The following is a 20,034-nucleotide window of genomic DNA, read 5'->3' on the forward strand; positions in this document are numbered from 1 at the left end:
GACTGAAAAAACAAAACTGTTTGACATAGAAACACTGGATTTTCGTCAGTTCCAAAAAATACAATCTTTATTCATTATGAAATGATGACAAATATGAATAACATTCCACACACGAGGCCAAAGAGGGCACTTGTAATGAATTTCCTCCTCTTCCTCTGAAGAGGAGAGGCGAAACGGATCTGAGGACCAATATGCGTCGTGGTAAGTGTCCATGGTTCTTTTTAATACGTTAAGGTACACATGAACAACTGACTACAAAAAACAAGAAATGTGAAAACTCAAAACAGTCCTATCTGGTGCAAACACAGAGACAGGAACAATCACCCACCAACACACAGTGAAACCCAGGCTACCTAAGTATGATTCTCAATCAGAGACAACTAATGACACCTGCCTCTGATTGAGAACCATACTAGGCCGAAAACAAAGAAATACACAAAACCTAGAAAAACAAACATAGACTGCCCACCCAACTCACGCCCTGACCATACTAACTAAATACAAAACACAGGAAATAAAGGTCAGAACGTGACAGCACTTTTAGTCATTGACTGCAGGAATGGGCTACAGTATGTATGTTCTCTCAGAGGAAGGAAGGCTACATGTAACATGTAGACTACATTTGCTCACTAAAAACCCTCATGGGAATAACACAGCCCTTAAACGTCCGAAAATCAGCAAGAGACTCTTTGTTATTCATGAAGCGTCTCAGAGTAGGAGTGCTGATCAGGCCCCCCCCCATCCACGCAATTTTATTCATGGTGATGTAAAAGGCTAAACTGATCCTAGATCGGCACACCTGAGAAGCTTTATGAACATCGGTATTTTGAGCTTTCCTCTAAGAAAACTCAATATGGAGACATGGTTATTGAGTCATTTCCGGAGCCACATACTTCAGGTCTATCCTTCATTTCTCTTCGTAGACATTTTCTCCTCTACCTGCACGACAGAGGGCCTGGTTCATTTGGTGGGAGCACCTTGTGAATCCATTTACATGCTCTTATCACACGGTGGAGGAAAAATATGATTTCAAGATTTGCAGACGGAGAACTGACCGTACTCTTGAAGTAAAGGTCTCTATTCAATCCGTATCATGGAAGTTCAGCGTTATTGAAGTTTAGCGCAATCTGTAACTCTCCGGCGAAGCAGATTGAGTAGAGCCCTAAGATGTGTTTGAGTTAGTGCCATGCCTTGACAGATTCTCAGAGGTGTTGAGCCATTTCATCAAGGCTCTGAGAGTGCTTGTGTGCGGAGCTGGAGGAGTACTCTCAGGAATGTGAAAAAGCGTGAGGTGAAATATTAATTCACCAGTCAGAAATATTAAAGACTCATGTGTGACAGCACACCAAAAAGGTATTAATACCTTCTGAACATACAGCGAGATCCACGCATATTTTATCCAACTTGCCAAAACTGAAGTTCCCTCTAGTAAAAGCAAAGTACAGTGCCTTGCGAAAGTATTCGGCCCCCTTGAACTTTGCGACCTTTTGCCACATCCAGGCTTCAAACATAAAGATATAAAACTGTATTTTTTTTGTGAAGAATCAACAACAAGTGGGACACAATCATGAAGTGGAACGACATTTATTGGATATTTCAAACTTTTTTAACAAATCAAAAACTGAAAAATTGGGCGTGCAAAATTATTTAGCAGATAAAATGACGTCAAGTCACGTTATATCTACAGTAGCTTTGATTGGACTCATCATGTCAACATCATACTTTCAAAATCAATCTACTGGCAAATCCCTTTCAATCTTTGTCATATGGAGAGAAATAATGAAGAGAAATGATAGATACAACGTATCTGTGCTCATCGGCCATTGGACATGAACATTACATAACAAGTTGGAAATCGCAATTCAACATTGAGTGGTTTGGAAGGAAACAGTGGCTAACTGCAAGCATTGCAAAGCACTCACTAGCCTGCTTATTCAGTGGAGTGGATGTGTGTTCCCAAGTTTGGGTTTAAGGGTCTCTTTACCAAGCTTAATACCTGTTTGGGATAGGGGGCAGCATTTTCACGTTCGGATGAAAAGCATGCCCAGAGTAAACTGCCTGCTACTCAGGCCCAGAAGCTAATATATGCATATTATTAGTAGATTTGGATAGTAAACATTCTGAAGTTTCTAAAACTGTTTGAATTATGTCTGTGAGTATAACAGAACTCATATGACAGGCGAAAACCTGAGACAAATCCAACCAGGAAGTGGGAAATCTGAGGTTTGTAGTTTTGCAACTAATTACCTATCGAATATACAGTGTCTATGGGGTCATATTGCACTTCCTAAGGCTTCCACTAGATGTCAAAAGTCTTTAGAACGTTGTTTCAGGCTTCTACTATGAAGAGGGAGAGAATGAGAGCTGTTTCAACCAGAGGTCTGGCAGAAGGCCATGAGCTGATCATGCGTGCGCCCGTGAGAGCGACCTGCGTTCCATTGCATTTCTAAAGACAAAGGAATTCTCCGGTTGGAACATTATTGAAGATTCATATTAAAACATCCTAAAGATTGATTCTATATATCATTTGACATGTTTATACGAACTGTAATATAACTGTTTGAACTTTGTCTGAACTTTCGCCTGGACTTGCCCGCGCCTCGTGAGTTTGGATTTGTGAACTAAACGCTCTAACAAAAGGAGGTATTTGGACATAAATGATGGACTTTATCGAACAAAACAAACATTTATTGTGGAACTGGGATTCCTGGGAGTGCATTCTGATGAAGACCATCAAAGGTAAGTGAATATTTATAACGCTATTTCTGACTTTTACTGATTCCACAACATGGGGCTATCTGTATGGCTTGTTTTTGTGTTTGAGCGCCCTACTCAGATTATTGCATGGTTTGCTTTTTAACGTAAAGCTTTTTTGAAATCTGACACAGCGGTTGCATTAAGGAGAAGTATATCTATAATTATGTGCATAACACTTGTATCTTTTATCAAAGTTTATGATGAGTATTTCTGTAAATTGATGTGGCTCTCTGCAAATTTGCCGGATGTTTTCGAGGCACAACATTACTGAACATAACGCGCCAATGTAAACTGAGATTTTTGGATATAAATATGAACTTTATCGAACAAAACATACATGTATTGTGTAACATGAAGTCCTATGAGTGCCATCTGATGAAGATCATCTAAGGTTAGTGATTAATTTGATCTCTGTTTCTGCTTTTTGTGACTCCTCTCTTTGGTTGGAAAATGGCTGTATGTGTTTTTGTGACTAGGCTCTGACCTAACATAATCATATGGTGTGCTTTCGCTGTAGAGCCTTTTTGAAATCGGACACGATGGGTAGATTAACAATAAGTTAAGCTTTAATTTGGTGTATTGCACTTGTGAAAGTATGAAAGTTAAGTATTTCCCAAAAATATTTTAGAATTTCGCCCACTGCCTTTTCAGCGGATGTTGAATGTTTATGTTTATCCTTATAACAAGTTAAAAGGATAAACATTCAACATTGGCCATGCTGTCAATCCAGCATGACTTCTGCCCTGCTCAAAACAACTAGAAACTCAGAACTGGGAAATCTCAGACTTTAGTGAGTTCAAAAAAACTGGGAACTCAGGAAAAAGCAAGCTCCAACTGGGAAAATACGTTTTGAAAGGTAATCCATCTCCCCTCATAATTTTGCCTACTGTTCTGACTTGGTGGTGCACATGCAGGCTATAGCCTGTTTTAGAGAAACATAATAATCAAATATTGTAAGAGCTTTCATTGTCCGCTTATATTCTCCCTTTATTTATCCTACTGTTCTGACTTGGTGTACAGGGAGAATACTGTAAGAACGGCCCATGTTCTGAATTCTGTCGCAGTACATTTCCAAAGTGCTGAACAAATAGTTTATGTTGACCGTCCTGTCTTAATTGAAATTATGTATTGCCTCTTATCCGCTCATCATCCCCTTATGCCATAGTTTGTACATCTTAATTGCCAGTAGAAAAAACATTTGTTTAAGCTACTCAGCCATATCACCTATGTTTTTTTTAAAGGCAGTAAATGAGGCTGAATGAACTGTTTCGCTGCCAGACAAGGCTCCGCTGATGTAGCAGTGGTAAGGTGTTGGGACTGCTGATGTTGGGACAGCTTTATGTAGGCCCTAACAGTTTGTGGGCACCGTTTGTAACGGTTATAGTGCAATTCACGTATTGTTTAGTGTTGTGTAGTGGCTTTTTTTTCCCCCCAACAAGATTTACATGCTAAAATCATCATTGATAAAGTATAATGAAGATGATTATTCTACTTAATCAACATAGGTCTGATTAACAAACCTGCAAGTTAGAACTTGTTAAAAAAGGTAATTGTGAAATTTATAACAAAAGTCTGCTGTAATATCAGTGTTTTTTGGGGGGATCTGTATGCTCTGACTGTATCAAACAAACTATTACTTGAGGATTCATGACGTCTCATCACATTTGATGTAGCCTATGCTTGGTAAATCCAATGCACACACACACACACACACACACACACACACACACACACACACACACACACACACACACACACACACACACACACACACACACACACACACACACACACACACACACACACACACACCCTTGCTGAGCCAGTAGTTTGATTGCCTTCAATAGCATACCACATCCCACTGCAATGAACTCAACAAACAGGACTTACGTAAATGATACAGATATATCAGTTTGACCCTGACCTCTGTAGGATGGCGTGGGGCCTTATACCATTATGGAGGTGTGATGCTTTCCTGCCTGTGTGTGTGTGTGTGTGTTGCATGTGGTTGATACAGAACAGGAAGCACATGCCCCACCATGCTGTAACGGCGTTCTTCGTTTGTAGAAAGAGAGTCGGACCGAAATGCAGCGTGTTTGTTACTCGTGTACTTTAATAAAGAAAAAAGGAACGATACATGAAATAACGTACTACTATGAAAACAACAAACGGAACGTGAAACTTATACAGCCTATCTGGTGAATACAACACAAAGACAGGAACAATCACCCACGAATACAAAGTGAACTCAGGCTACCTAAATACGGTTCCCAATCCGAGACAACGAGAATCACCTGACTCCAATTGAGAACCGCCTCAGGCAGCCAAGCCTAACTAGACACACCCCTAATCATACACAATCCCAATGCTAAACAAACCCCAATACGAACCCAACACATAAACCCATGTCACACCCTGGCCTGACCAAAATATATAACGAAAACACAAAACATATTGACCAAGGTGTGACACATGCGTCTAGGGAGACGGTGGCTGTGGCGGCAGGTGCAGTGATTTGGTACTTTTGATCTGTCCTCAGCCCACCTTCCTACTATGACACTGTGTACTGAACAGCCTTTGATTCATTTGTCTCCAGGCTATTTTTGGGCTTCATCTTTTCTCCTTTTAATGTTGTTTTACACTGGCTATCTGGTAAACACACACTTGACCAGACGTGCTCAGAGTATGTTCATCAGAATGATCAGAAGGCGTATATTACTGGACACACGTCAAAGGATCTGGGTTAACCTCTTCAGTCGACCCTCTACTTTTTTGAACATTTTGTTAAAAATCGCGCAACATTTCAGCGCCCTGCTACTCATGCCAGGAATATAGTACGTTCATATGGTTAGAATGTGTGGATAGGAAACCCTCGGACATTTTTAAAACTGGTTAAATCACGACTGTGGCTATTACATAACGTGCGGTACATCGGAAAGCGCAGGAAAACCTGATCACAGAAAATGGAAATAAATATCCTTGCGCCACTTCCAGCAATTGTTAACAGTGAGCCGAATTAGATAAGACCGAGCATTCAACTCCCACAGCATCCCCATGTTGTCTAGAGTCTTGTGAATTGAATCATCTTTGATTCTTGGTTGAACCGAAAGAGGGGCACGACTTACCTCCGGTCTCCGCCCAGATCATTCCGGAAGAGCTCTCTCCTGAAATTTTTTCCAAGAGACAGCTAATGATATTTACATCGCCTACGGATGATTTTTATCGCTTATTAACGTTTACTAATACCTAAAGTAGCATTACAAACGTATTTCGAAGTGTTTTGTGAAAGTTTATCGTCTACTTTTTGAATTTTAAAAAATGACGTTACGTTGTGAAATCGCAGTTTTTTTCGTTTATCACACAGTCTACATATAACGATATCTTGGCTTTATATGGCCCGATTTAATCGAAATAAAGACCCAATAGTGTTTATGGGACATCTAGGAGTGCCAACAAAGAAGATGGTGAAAGGTAATGACTGTTTTCTATTTTATTGTGCGGTTTGTGTAACGCCGAAATGCTAATTATTTTGTTTACGTCCCCTGCTGTGCTTTTCTGTTGTAGTGTATTGGTGCATGCTATCAGATAATAGCTTCTCATGCTGTCGCCGAAAAGCATTTTAAAAATCTGACTTGTTGCCTGGATTCACAACGAGTGTAGCTTTAATTTGATACCCTGCATGTGTATTTTAATGAACTTTTGAGTTTTAACTAATACTATTAGCATTTAGCGTAGCGCATTTGCATTTCCAGAGCGTCCCAAGTAGAGGCAAGAGGTTAAGCATGAAGCATAGGCAAACAGAAAAGGACCAGCACAATATTGTACAAAGGCTGCAATTATATACCTACCCATGAAGTCAAGTCCATACAATGCGAAGTCCATACATACAGTACAGATTTCATGTTGGTTAACTGAGGTGATCATTTTGCATGACTAGGGAGCTGAGACCCGAACAGAGCTGAGGAGAAGGGGCATTGTGCCAAAAGCAGCCCATACACAAAGCACTGATCCACTTTCTTTCAGCACCTGTCTGTTTTGGAAAGAAAACAAATACTTGGTTGGATGGCCATCAAAAACCCTGCAACTTATCCAGAACGCTGCAGCCGGCCTGGTGTTCCACCTTCACAAGTTCTCTAATGTCACCCTGCTCCTCCACACACTCCACTGGCTTCCAGTCGAAGCTCTCATCCACTACAAAACCATGGTACTTGCTTACGGAGCAGCAAGAGGAACTGCCCCTACCAACCTTCAGGCTATACTCAAACCCTACTCCCTAACCCGAGCACTCCGTTCTGCCACCTCTGGTCTCTTGGCCCTCCCCCCTACGGGTGTGCAGCTCCTGCTCAGCTCAGCTCAGCCCAGCCCAAGCTCTTCTCTGTCCTGGCATCCCACTGGTGGAACCAGCTTCCCCCTGCAGCTAGGATAGCAGAGCCCCTGTCCATCTTCTGAAAACTTTTGAAACCCTACCTCTTCAAAGAGTGTCTTAATAATATTTTCTTAAACTGAAAGTCCCCAAAATCTGGAATTAGAATATATATATATTTTTATATGTTTACATTACTTATTTGAATGATTTCCCGCTGTTTTATAAGTCAGAAGACAGACATCTAGACCTTCCTAGGACGATGCCAACGTCCTCTGTCAAATACACGTATATTTGCCTCTCTCCAGTGGTTGGCTGCATCATGACATCCATTTATATAACTTCACTGCAACATTACGTCAAAAGGGTGGTCCTTTGAAAAACATTTAACCAGCTCAACTGCATCATGGCACAGACATGACAAAGCATCCTGAATTTGTCTCGAGCAGGCGGATATAAATACATTACTTTCATAGCTCTACAATAAAGAATGCGATCTACACACACCCTAAAATAAGTAAATCATTTATTTTGTTTGGAGGTCAAACATTTGTTTTATGTCAGAGGCAGACACAATATTGCATATGCTCACAATGACAAAATGTAGCCTTTTACATAGCCTTTCTCCCCTTGTCTATAGTAGGGTCGCACCAGGTTTAAATGGCCCAAATGTTGATTTAGACCTTCACAAATTTGACAGATGTTTACTATCACTAATGTGTTTGGTAAAGTAATTGGTAAAGATGGTGACATATCTTGGGTGGATGTTCCTAAAAACAGATTATAACTATATATGGACATATTATAAAGTATGAAAAGGCTTATTCATTCACAATTTAGATTTATTTTTTATCGTACCATCATATTTATATATGTTTTATTACACTTTTATTGTGTACTAATCATAAATAAAGGATTCCAGGTGAAAGCCAAGGTCAAAGCATTCTGGTGGGTGGGGGGGCCAAATATTGGCCTCTTTCTAGATTGATGACTAAAACCATAGTGACACAGTGCAAAACGTCTGTCAGTTCAACTTTAACCCCAAAGCATCCCCCCCCTCGCACCCCCTCCTCACTCTTCCCCCCAAATAAGCAAACAACACAATACAATACAACACAATACAATACAATACAATACAAATCAATACAAAAAATAAAAGCCTTTCGTGATCTAAAACTCACACTTGACTTTTATCCCCCCTTACTAGCTCTGACTTTGCTGATAGCTACTTCATTGAAGGAAAAATGTACTTACTATGACTGTGATACAGTACTTGGTCGTCCCACCTAGCTATCTTAAGGTGAACACACTTAACTGTAAGTCGCTCTGGATAAGAGCGTCTGCTAAATGACTCAAATGTTTTTAAAAAATAAAAAAATGGCTTCAGTTGACTAAATACTGGCCGAGCCAAAAATAACCTCTTACGTACAAGATGTCTCTCTGATGGTGTGGATGGTAGTGGTGTGTGTGTGTGTGTGTGCTTCTCCCCAGAGCCACAAACAACCGTCTGGTTTCAGATGGCACCCCCGTGTGCAACTGTCAGAATCTATGTGATTATAGCTTTTCTCAATATCCTTGAAATATCTACTATGTTGTTACTACTGCATGTTTTATTTAAAGATGCAATATGCAGAAATTGCTCTCTCATTCCCTGTTGTGTTGTCTTCAAACTTGATGATTGAATTGGAGGCGTGCTTGGCCACACAGTCATGGGTGTACAGGGAGTTCAGTGTGATTATAGCTTTGCTCAATATCCTTGAAATATCTACCCTATTGAAATATTCACAACACTGTCTGTGAGGGTGGTCCATTTCAGTTTGTCAGTGAGGTGTATGCCAAGGAACTTGAAGCTTTCCACCTTCTCCACTGCGGTCCCGTCAATGTAGATAGGTGGGTGCACCCTCTGCTGTTTCCTGAAGTCCACGATCATCTCCTTTGTTTTGTTGACGTTGAGTGAGAGGTTGTTTTCTAGGCACCACACTCCCAGAGCCCTCACCTCCTCCCTGTAGGCTGTCTTGTCATTGTTGGTAATCAAGCCTACTACTGTTGTGTCGTCTGCAAACTTCAAATCAAATCAAATCAAATTTTATTTGTCACATACACATGGTTAGCAGATGTTAATGCGAGTGTAGCGAAATGCTTGTGCTTCTAGTTCCGACAATGCAGTGATAACCAACAAGTAATCTAACTAACAATTCCAAAACTACTCTCTTATACACAGTGTAAGGGGATAAAGAATATGTACATAAGGATATATGAATGAGTGATGGTACAGAGCAGCATACAGTAGATGGTATCGAGTACAGTATATACATATGAGATGAGTATGTAGACAAAGTAAACAAAGTGGCATAGTTAAAGTGGCTAGTGATACATGTATTACATAAGGATGCAGTCGATGATGTAGAGTACAGTATATACGTATGCATATGAGATGAATAATGTAGGGTAAGTAACATTATATAAGGTAGCATTGTTTAAAGTGGCTAGTGATATATTTACATCATTTCCCATCAATTCCCATTATTAAAGTGGCTGGAGTTGGGTCAGTGTCAATGACAGTGTGTTGGCAACAGCCACTCAATGTTAGTGGTGGCTGTTTAACAGTCTGATGGCCTTGAGATAGAAGCTGTTTTTCAGTCTCTCGGTCCCAGCTTTGATGTACCTGTACTGACCTCGCCTTCTGCTCTGGATGATAGCGGGGTGAACAGGCAGTGGTTCGGGTGGTTGATGTCCTTGATGATCTTTATGGCCTTCCTGTAACATCGGGTGGTGTAGGTGTCCTGGAGGGCAGGTAGTTTGCCCCCGGTGATGCGTTGTGCAGACCTCACTACCCTCTGGAGAGCCTTACGGTTGAGGGCGGAGCAGTTGCCGTACCAGGCGGTGATACAGCCCGCCAGGATGCTCTCGATTGTGCATCTGTAGAAGTTTGTGAGTGCTTTTGGTGACAAGCCGAATTTCTTCAGCCTCCTGAGGTTGAAGAGGCGCTGCTGCGCCTTCTTCACGACGCTGTCAGTGTGAGTGGACCAATTCAGTTTGTCTGTGATGTGTATGCCGAGGAACTTAAAACTTGATACCCTCTCCACTACTGTTCCATCGATGTGGATAGGGGGGTGTTCCCTCTGCTGTTTCCTGAAGTCCACAATCATCTCCTTAGTTTTTAGTTGACGTTGAGTGTGAGGTTATTTTCCTGACACCACACTCCGAGGGCCCTCATCTCCTCCCTGTAGGCCGTCTCGTCGTTGTTGGTAATCAAGCCTACCACTGTTGTGTCGTCCGCAAACTTGATGATTGAGTTGGAGGCGTGCGTGGCCACGCAGTCGTGGGTGAACAAGGAGTACAGGAGAGGGCTCAGAACGCACCCTTGTGGGGCCCCCGTGTTGAGGATCAGCGGGGAGGAGATGTTGTTGCCTACCCTCACCACCTGGGGTGGCCCGTCAGGAAGTCCAGTACCCAGTTGCACAGGGCGGGGTCGAGACCCAGGGTCTCGAGCTTGATGACGAGCTTGGAGGGTACTATGGTGTTGAATGCCGAGCTGTAGTCGATGAACAGCATTCTCACATAGGTATTCCTCTTGTCCAGGTGGGTTAGGGCAGTGTGCAGTGTGGTTGAGATTGCATCGTCTGTGGACCTATTTGGGCGGTAAGCAAATTGGAGTGGGTCTAGGGTGTCAGGTAGGGTGGAGGTGATATGGTCCTTGACTAGTTGGATTCGTGCTTGGCCAAGCAGTCATGGGTGAACAGGGAGTACAGGAGGGGGCTGAGAGGCACCCTTGTGGGGCCCCAGTGTTGAGGATCAGCGGAGTGGAGGTGATGTTTCCTACCTTCACCACCTGGGGGTGGCCTGTCAGGAAGTCCAGGACCCTGTTGCACAGGGCGGGGATCATAGTCAATAAAGAACTATAGTCAATAAACAGCATTCTTACATAGGTATTTCTCCTGTCCAGATAGGGCGGTGTGCAGAGTGGTGGCGATTGCATCGTCTGTGGATCTATTGGGGTGGTAAGCAAATTGAAGTGGGTCTAGGGTGTCAGGTAAGGTAGAGGTGATATGATCCTAAACTAGTCTCTCAAAGCACTTCATGATGACAGAGGCTAGTGCTATGGGGCGATAGTCATTAAAACCTGTTGAGGCTAGGGGGCAGAATTTTCACTTTTGGATGAAAGGCGTGCCCAGAGTAAACGGCCTCCTACTCGTTCCCAGATGGGAATATATGCATATCATTATTACTGGTGGATAGAAAACACTCTGAAGTTTCTAAAACTGTTTGAATTATGTCTGTGAGTATAACAGAACTCATATGGCAGACAAAAACCTGAGAAGAAATCCAAACAGGAAGTGAGAACTCAATTTAAAAAACAGTGCCATTGGATGTCCACCTTAGATATGGATGAGAATGCACTTCCTAGGGCTTCCACAAGATGTCACCGTCTTTAGATTCTGGTTGTATGATTCTACTATAAAGGAGGGGCTCATAATAGCTCTTTGAGTGAGTGGTCTGGCAGAAAGCCTCGTCTCATTACGCGCGGCCACGAGAGAGTGTTCTTGCGTTCCAATGGGTTTCTTCAGACAATGAAATTTTCCGGTTGGAACCTTATTGCTGATTAATGTTTAAAACATCCTAAATATGGATTGCATACATAATTTGACTTGTTTCTACGACCTGTAACGGAACTTTTAGAGTTTTTGTCTGAGTGATTTATTGTCGAACTGGGATTCCTGGAACTGCCTTCTGATGAAGATATTTAAAGGTAAGTGAATATTTATAGTGTTTTTTGTAGCTTCTGTTGACGCCAAAATGGCGGCTATTTCTTTGGGTTCTGAGTGCCATTCTCAGATTATTATTTTTCCGTAAAGTAAAAAAAAAAAATCTGACACAGCGGTTCCATAGAGAATACGTTTATCTTTAATTCTGTGAATAACACTTGCATCTTTTATCAATGTTTTATTGTGAGTATTTCTGCAAAATCACCGGATGTTTTGGAATCAAAACATTACTGCACGTAACGCGCCAATGTAAACTGAGATTTTTTTATATATATATATATATGCACATTATCGAACAAAACACACAATTACATGTATAACATGATGTCCTATGAGTGTCATCTGATGGAGATAATCAAAGGTTAGTGATTCATTTGATCTATATTTATGCTTTTGTGACTGTGAAAAATTGCTGTGTGTGTCTTTGAATTTGGTGGTCATCTAACATAAATATATGTTGTGTTTTCGCTGTAAAACATTTAAAAAATCGGACACGATGGGTAGATTAACAAGATGTTTATCTTTCATTTGCTGTATTGGACTTGTGAAAGTTAAATATTTCTAAAGAATATTTTTTTCATCTGAATGGGAGGGGGTGTTCCCTTTAGGGAACTCCTTGTGCCCCCCTAACCCCAACAGGTTTTAAATTCAGTTACCTTTTCCTTCTTGGGTACAGGAACAATGGTGGCCATCTTGAAGCATGTGGGGACAGCAGATTGGGATAGGGAGAGATTGAATATGCCCGTAAACACACCAGCCAGCTGGTCTGCGCATGCTCTGAGGACGCGGCTAGGGATGCTGTCTCAGCCGGCAGCCCTGCGAGGGGTTAACACGTTTAAATGGTTTACTCATGTCAGCCACGGAGATGGAGAGCCCACAGTCCTTGGTAGCAGGCCGCCTCGGTGGCACTGTGCTATCCTCAAAGCGTACGAAGAATGTCTTTAGCCTGTCCGGAAGCAAGACGTTGGTCTCAGCGACGTGGCTGGTATTCCTTTTGTAGTCCGTGATTGTCTGTAGTCCCTGACACATACGTCTCGTGTCTGAGCCGTTGAATTGCGACTCCACTTTATCTCTATACTGATGTTTATAGCCTGGTTCCTCTCTAGGTTTCTTCCTAGGTTTAGGCCTTTCTAGGGAGTTTTTCCTAGGGAGTTTTTCCACCGTGCTTCTACACCTGCATTGCTTGCTGTTTGGGGTTTTAGGCTGGGTTTCTGTACAGCACCTTGAAATATCAGCTGATGTACGAAGGGCTATATAAATCAATTTGATTTGATTTGATGTTTAGCTTGTTTGATTGCCTTGCGGAGTGAATAACTACACTGTTTATATTCTGCCATATTACCAGTCGACTTGCCATGGTTAAATGCGGTGGTTCACACTTTCAGTTTTGCGTGAATGCTACCATCTTTCCACGGTTTCTGGTAAGGGTAGATTTTAATCGTCACAGTGGGTACCACATCTCCTGTACACTTCCTTATCCATATCCGTGTATGGGTCTAGATTATTTTGCAAGTTACCCGGAACATATCCCAGTCCATGTGATCAAAACAATCCTGAAGCGTGGATTCCGATTGGTCAGACCAGCGTTGAATAGTATGAAGCACGGGCACTTCCTGTTTGAGTTTCTGCCTATAGGACAGGAGGAGCAAGATGGAGTCGTGGTCAGATTTGCCGTAAGGAGGGCGGGGGAGGGCTCTGTATGCATTCCGGAAGTTTGAATAGCAATGGTCGAGAGTCTTAGTAACGCAAGTAGGACAGTCGATATGTTGATAGAACTTCGGCAGCCTCGTCCTCGGATTTGTTTTGCTAAAATCCCCAGGTACAATAAATGCAGCCTCAGGATATGTGGTTTCCAGTTTGCATAAAGTCCAGAAAAGTTATTTGAGGGCCGCCGAGGTTTCAGCTTGAGGGGGGAAGTAAACATGAGATATTCTAGGTCTGGTGAACAAAAGCCCTTGAGTTCCTGTACGTTCCTAGAATTACACCATGAGTCGTTAATCAGGAAACACACCCCTCCGCCCTTCTGCTTCCCGGAGAGATATTTAGTCCTGTCTGAGCAATGTACTGAGAATTCTTCTGGCTTTATCATCTCCGACAGAGTATCCCAAGAGAGCCATGTTTCCGTGAAACAAAGTATGTTACAGGCCCCAATGTCTCTCTGGAAAGAAATCCTTGCTCTAAGCTCATCAATTTTGTTATCCAAAGACGGAATCTGAGGATGGTGTGCGCGCATCCTAAGTCGAACCAGCAGGCCTCCTCGAGTGCCTCTCCTCCGCCGGCGATGTTTTGGGTCGGCCTCTGGAATAAGTTCAATTGCTCTGGGGATAGTGACCAAAGGATCTGCTCCAGGGAAGTAGTATTCCTGGTCGTAATGCTGGTAGTTCTGGTGAGTTACCGCCACTCTAATGTCCAATAGTTCTTTCCGGCTAATAATGTAAAAAATAGTACATAAAAAAACGAAATACTTCAAAGTTTTCTAAGAGCTAGTTGTGATGCTGCCATCTCCCTTGGCACCATCTTCTTTTGGTTGAAAAAAAACTGATTCCAATAGACCCAGGTGGGACTTGAACCCACAATCCCCAGCTCCAGAGGCTGATGCCTTATCCATTAGGCCACTGGGCCAATGTCTGCTACTACTTTATCTCATATTGCCCACCATTAAACTTCCTTGTTTATTTCTATTTCCATGTTATTGCAAAACAGAGACGTCACTAGAGATTCATGGATAGGGGGGCTAAGTCTCTTTTAAGCTCTAGCGACGAGCAATCCCGTATCCGGGAGCGTAATCATAGCCTCAAGCTCATTACCATAACGCAACGTTTCCTATTCAGGAAAATCGCAAATGAAATGAAATAAATATATTCAAACACAAGCTTAGCTTTTTGTTAACAACACTGTCATCTCAGATTTTCAAAATATGCATTTGTGTAAGAGTATTGATAGCCTAGCATAGCATTAAGCCTAGCATTCAGCAGGCAACATTTTCACAAAAACAAGAAAAGCATTCAAATAAAATAATTTACCTTTGAAGAACTTCGGGTGTTTTCAATGACGAGACTCTTAGTTAGATAGCAAATGTTCATTTTTTCCAAAAAGATTATTTGTGTAGACGAAATAGCTCCGTTTTGTTCATCACGTTTGGCTAAGAAAAAGACCGGAAAATGCAGTCACTTACAACGCCGAACTTTTTTCCAAATTAGCTCCATAATATCGACAGAAACATGGCAAAAGTTGTTTAGAATCAATCCTCAAGGTGTTTTTCACATATCTATTCAATAATCTATCAGTGGTGGCAGTTGGCTTCTCATCAGAAGCAAACGGAAAAATACTGCAGCTGGATATTACGCAATAATTGCGACGGAGGACACCAAGCGACCACCTGGTAGATGTAGTCTCTTATGGTCAATCTTCCAATGATATGCCTACAAATACGTCACAATGCTGCAGACACCTTGGGGAAAACGTGGAAAACGTAAGCTGACTCCTAGCTCCTTCACAGCCATATAAGGAGTCATTGGCATGAGGTGGTTTAAAAAAATGTGGCACTTCCTGATTGGATTTATATCTGTTTTTTTTCTGTAACATCAGTTCTGTGGCACTCACAGACAATATCTTTGCAGTTTTGGAAATGTCAGAGTGTTTTCTTTCCAAAGCTGTCAAGTATATGCATAGTCGAGCATCTTTTCGTGACAAAATATCTTGTTTAAAACGGGAACGTTTTTCATCCAAAAATTAAAATCGCGCCCCCTATATCCAAGACGTTTTAAGGGGGACTGGGCATACTCCCCAAACGTCTTTTCATCATATATTTTTAAAGTTACAATAGGTGTAAAATCTATCAAAATAAGATTATTTTTGGTCAAGGTTGGCTAAAAGTATACCTGTCTCATAGTTTGTGTGTAATGAACACGATGGGAGACAGAGCTGGTTTCAAGTGCAGGGTGCAGGAGGTGTTTATTTGTAAAGGACCACAGGAGGAGGCAGGTAGCTGGGCCCAGGGGCAAGCAGAAGTTCCAAAAAGGCAACAGTACAGGCAGGGAAAACGCTAGTAATGTCATCCAGGAGATCAGGCAATAGGTTGATAACAGGAAATCCGACAGGCTAAAGTACAAGCAGGGAATAGGCAAAAGGTGTCGTTAATGAGGCAGGCCAAAACTATCATACGCGGGAGGATTACATTACGGGAAAAACAGAGCTCTGAATAGAAGTGTGTCACAAAGAAACAATACCTCACAATTATGTGGTGCAAAGAATGGAACTGAATAGTGTGTTATAATGACATACAGGTGTGTGAACAGGTGATCAGAATTCAGGTGATTGGGATCTGGAGAGTGAGCTGTCTTCAGAGGATCTACGTGTTTGAGAGAGTGAGTTGGAAGCAGACGTTACATTGTGTTAGACACTGATCTAATATGACTTACTAAAATTCTCTCCAAAGAAATTAAAGTCCACTCTGTCCCCATCCATCCATCCAACAACAAAAGGCACAAAAATGGCTATACTATGTAGCCAAACATACTTTTGGATTTTGTTTTGAGAGAGAGAGAGAGATAGAGAAGAGAGGAGAAAGAGAGAGATGCAGGTCATGTTATAGCATTAGAAAAAAACAGTATCATCCACAAAGGGGCAAAACAAAATTCAACTAATGAGATAAATAAAATAAAAAAAACTGAAAAATAATTAGGAATAAAATCTGATAAAAAAGTAAGATCCCAAACAAATATTTACATTTACATTTTACATTTAAGTCATTTAGCAGACGCTCTTATCCAGAGCGACTTACAAATTGGTGCATTCACCTTATGACCTCCAGTGGAACAGTAGTGCATCTAAATCTTTTCAGGGGAGGGGGTGAGAGGGAGGTATTCCTTAAAGAGGTGGGGTTTCAGGTGTCTCCGGAAGGTGGTGATTGACTCCGCTGTCCTGGCGTCGTGAGGGAGTTTGTTCCACCATTGGGGGCCAGAAACAGTTTTGACTGGGCTGAGCGGGAACTGTACTTCCTCAGTGGTAGGGAGGCGAGCAGGCCAGAGGTGGATGAACGCAGTGCCCTTGTTTGGGTGTAGGGCCTGATCAGAGCCTGGAGGTACTGAGGTGCCGTTCCCCTCACAGCTCCGTAGGCAAGCACCATGGTCTTGTAGCGGATGCGAGCTTCAACTGGAAGCCAGTGGAGGGAGCGGAGGAGCGGGGGTGACGTGAGAGAACTTGGGAAGGTTGAACACCAGACGGGCTGCGGCGTTCTGGATGAGTTGTAGGGGTTTAATGGCACAGGCAGGGAGCCCAGCCAACAGCGAGTTGCAGTAATCCAGACGGGAGATGACAAGTGCCTGGATTAGGACCTGCGCCGCTTCCTGTGTGAGGCAGGGTCGTACTCTGCGGATGTTGTAGAGCATGAACCTACAGGAACGGGCCACCGCCTTGATGTTAGTTGAGAACGACAGGGTGTTGTCCAGGATCACGCCAAGGTTCTTAGCGCTCTGGGAGGAGGACACAATGGAGTTGTCAACCGTGATGGCGAGATCATGGAACGGGCAGTCCTTCCCGGGAGGAAGAGCAGTTCCGTCTTGCCAGGTTCAGCTTGAGGTGGTGATCCGTCATCCACAACGGATATGTCTGCCAGACATGCAGAGATGCGATTCGCCACCTGGTCATCAGAAGGGGGAAAGGAGAAGATTAATTGTGTGTCGTCTGCATAGCAATGATAGGAGAGACCATGTGAGGTTATGACAGAGCCAAGTGACTTGGTGTATAGCGAGAATAGGAGAGGGCCTAGAACAGAGCCCTGGGGGACACCAGTGGTGAGAGCACGTGGTGTGAGACGGAGTTGTCGCCACGCCACCTGGTAGGAGCGACCTGTCAGGTAGGACGCAATAGCGTGGGGCGCCGAGAGATGCCCAACTCGGAGAGGGTGGAGAGGAGGATCTGATGGTTCACAGTATCGAAGGCAGCCGATAGGTCTAGAAGGATGAGAGCAGAGGAGAGAGAGTTAGCTTTAGCAGTGCGGAGCGCCTCCGTGATACAGAAAAGCAGTCTCAGTTGAATGACTAGTCTTGAAACCTGACTGATTTGGATCAAGAAGGTCATTCTGAGAGAGATAGCGGGAGAGCTGGCCAAGGACGGCACGTTCAAGAGTTTTGGAGAGAAAAGAAAGAAGGGATACTGGTCTGTAGTTGTTGACATCGGAGGGATCGAGTGTAGGTTTTTTCAGAAGGGGTGCAACTCTCGCTCTCTTGAAGACGGAAGGGACGTAGCCAGCGGTCAGGGATGAGTTGATGAGCGAGGTGAGGTAAGGGAGGAGGTCTCCGGAAATGGTCTGGAGAAGAGAGAGGGGATAGGGTCAAGCGGGCAGGTTGTAGGGCGGCCGGCCGTCACAAGACGAGATTTCATCTGGAGAGAGAGGGAGAAAGAGGTCAGAGCACAGGGTAGGGCAGTGTGAGCAGAACCAGCGGTGTCGTTTGACTTAGCAAACGAGGATCGGATGTCGTCGACCTTCTTTTCAAAATGGTTGACGAAGTCATCTGCAGAGAGGGAGGAGGGGGGAGGGGGAGGAGGATTCAGGAGGGAGGAGAAGGTTGCAAAGAGCTTCCTAGGGTTAGAGGCAGATGCTTGGAATTTAGAGTGGTAGAAAGTGGCTTTAGCAGCAGAGAGAGAAGAGGAAAATGTAGAGAGGAGGGAGTGAAAGGATGTCAAAAGGATTTTTCCTCCATTTGCTCGGCTGCCCGGAGCCCTGTTCTGTGAGCTCGCAATGAGTCGTCGAGCCACGGAGCGGGAGGGGAGGACCGAGCCGGCCTGGAGGATAGGGGGACATAGAGAGTCAAAGGATGCAGAAAGGGAGGAGAGGAGGGTTGAGGAGGCAGAATCAGGAGATAGGTTGGAGAAGGTTTGAGCAGAGGGAAGAGATGATAGGATGGAAGAGGAGAGAGTAGCGGGGGGAGAGAGAGCGAAGGTTGGGACGGCGCGATACCATCCGAGTAGGGGCAGTGTGGGAAGTGTTGGATGAGAGCGAGAGGGAAAAGGATACAAGGTAGTGGTCGGAGACTTGGAGGGAGTTGCAACGAGGTTAGTGGAAGAACAGCATCTAGTAAAGATGAGGTCGAGCGTATTTCCTGCCTTGTGAGTAGGGGGAAGGTGAGAGGGTGAGGTCAAAAGAGGAGAGGTGGAAAGAAGGAGGCAGAGAGGAATGAGTCAAAGGTAGGCGTGGGGAGGTTAAAGTCGCCCAGAACTGTGAGAGGTGAGCCGTCCTCAGGAAAGGAGCTTATCAAGGCATCAAGCTCATTGATGAACTCTCCGAGGGAACCTGGAGGGCGATAAATGATAAGGATGTTAAGCTTGAAAGGGCTGGTAACTGTGACAGCATGGAATTCAAAGGAGGCGATAGACAGATGGGTAAGGGGAGAAAGAGAGAATGACCACTTGGGAGAGATGAGGATCCCGGTGCCACCACCCCGCTGACCAGAAGCTCTCGGGGTGTGCGAGAACACGTGGGCAGACGAAGAGAGAGCAGTAGGAGTAGCAGTGTTGTCTGTGGTGATCCATGTTTCCGTCAGTGCCAAGAAGTCGAGGGACTGGAGGGAGACGTGGCGGAGATGAACTCTGCCTTGTTGGCCGCAGATCGGCAGTTCCAGAGGCTACCGGAGACCTGGAACTCCACGTGGGTCGTGCGCGCTGGGACCACCAGATTAGGGTGGCCGCGGCCACGCGGTGTGGAGCGTTTGTATGGTCTGTGCAGAGGAGAGAACAGGGATAGACAGACACATAGTTGACAGGCTACACAAGAATACGCTAATGCAAAGGAGATTGGAATGACAAGTGGACTACACGTCACGAGTGTTCAGAGAGTTAAGCTTACGTAGCAAGAATCTTATTGACTAAGATGATTAAAATGATACAGTACTGCTGAAGTAGGCTAGCTGGCAGAGGCTGCGTTGTTGACTAAGTAGGCTAGTTGGCATTGGCTGCGTTGTTGACACTACACTAATCAAGTCGTTCCGTTGAGTGTAATAGTTTCTACTGTGCTGCTATTCGGGGCTAGCTGGCTAGCTAGCAGTGTTGATTACGTTACGTTGCGTTAAAAGAACGACAATAGCTGGCTAACTAACCTAGGAAGTCGCTCTAGACTACACAATTATCTTTGATACAAAGACGGCTGTG

At 43.7% G+C, this 20,034-nt stretch overlaps 1 non-coding gene across 1 annotated transcript; it reads right to left on the minus strand.

Moving 5' to 3' along the window:
* Nucleotides 1-14,435: 14,435 nt before the first annotated feature.
* Nucleotides 14,436-14,508, minus strand: trnaq-cug (transfer RNA glutamine (anticodon CUG)). The gene has a single exon. It is a non-coding gene; the product is annotated as a tRNA-Gln (tRNA).
* Between the last annotated feature and the right edge of the window lie 5,526 nt (nt 14,509-20,034).

Source organism: Oncorhynchus nerka, linkage group LG22 (genome assembly GCF_034236695.1).
Source record: "Oncorhynchus nerka isolate Pitt River linkage group LG22, Oner_Uvic_2.0, whole genome shotgun sequence".
NCBI classification, from domain to species: domain Eukaryota; kingdom Metazoa; phylum Chordata; class Actinopteri; order Salmoniformes; family Salmonidae; genus Oncorhynchus; species Oncorhynchus nerka.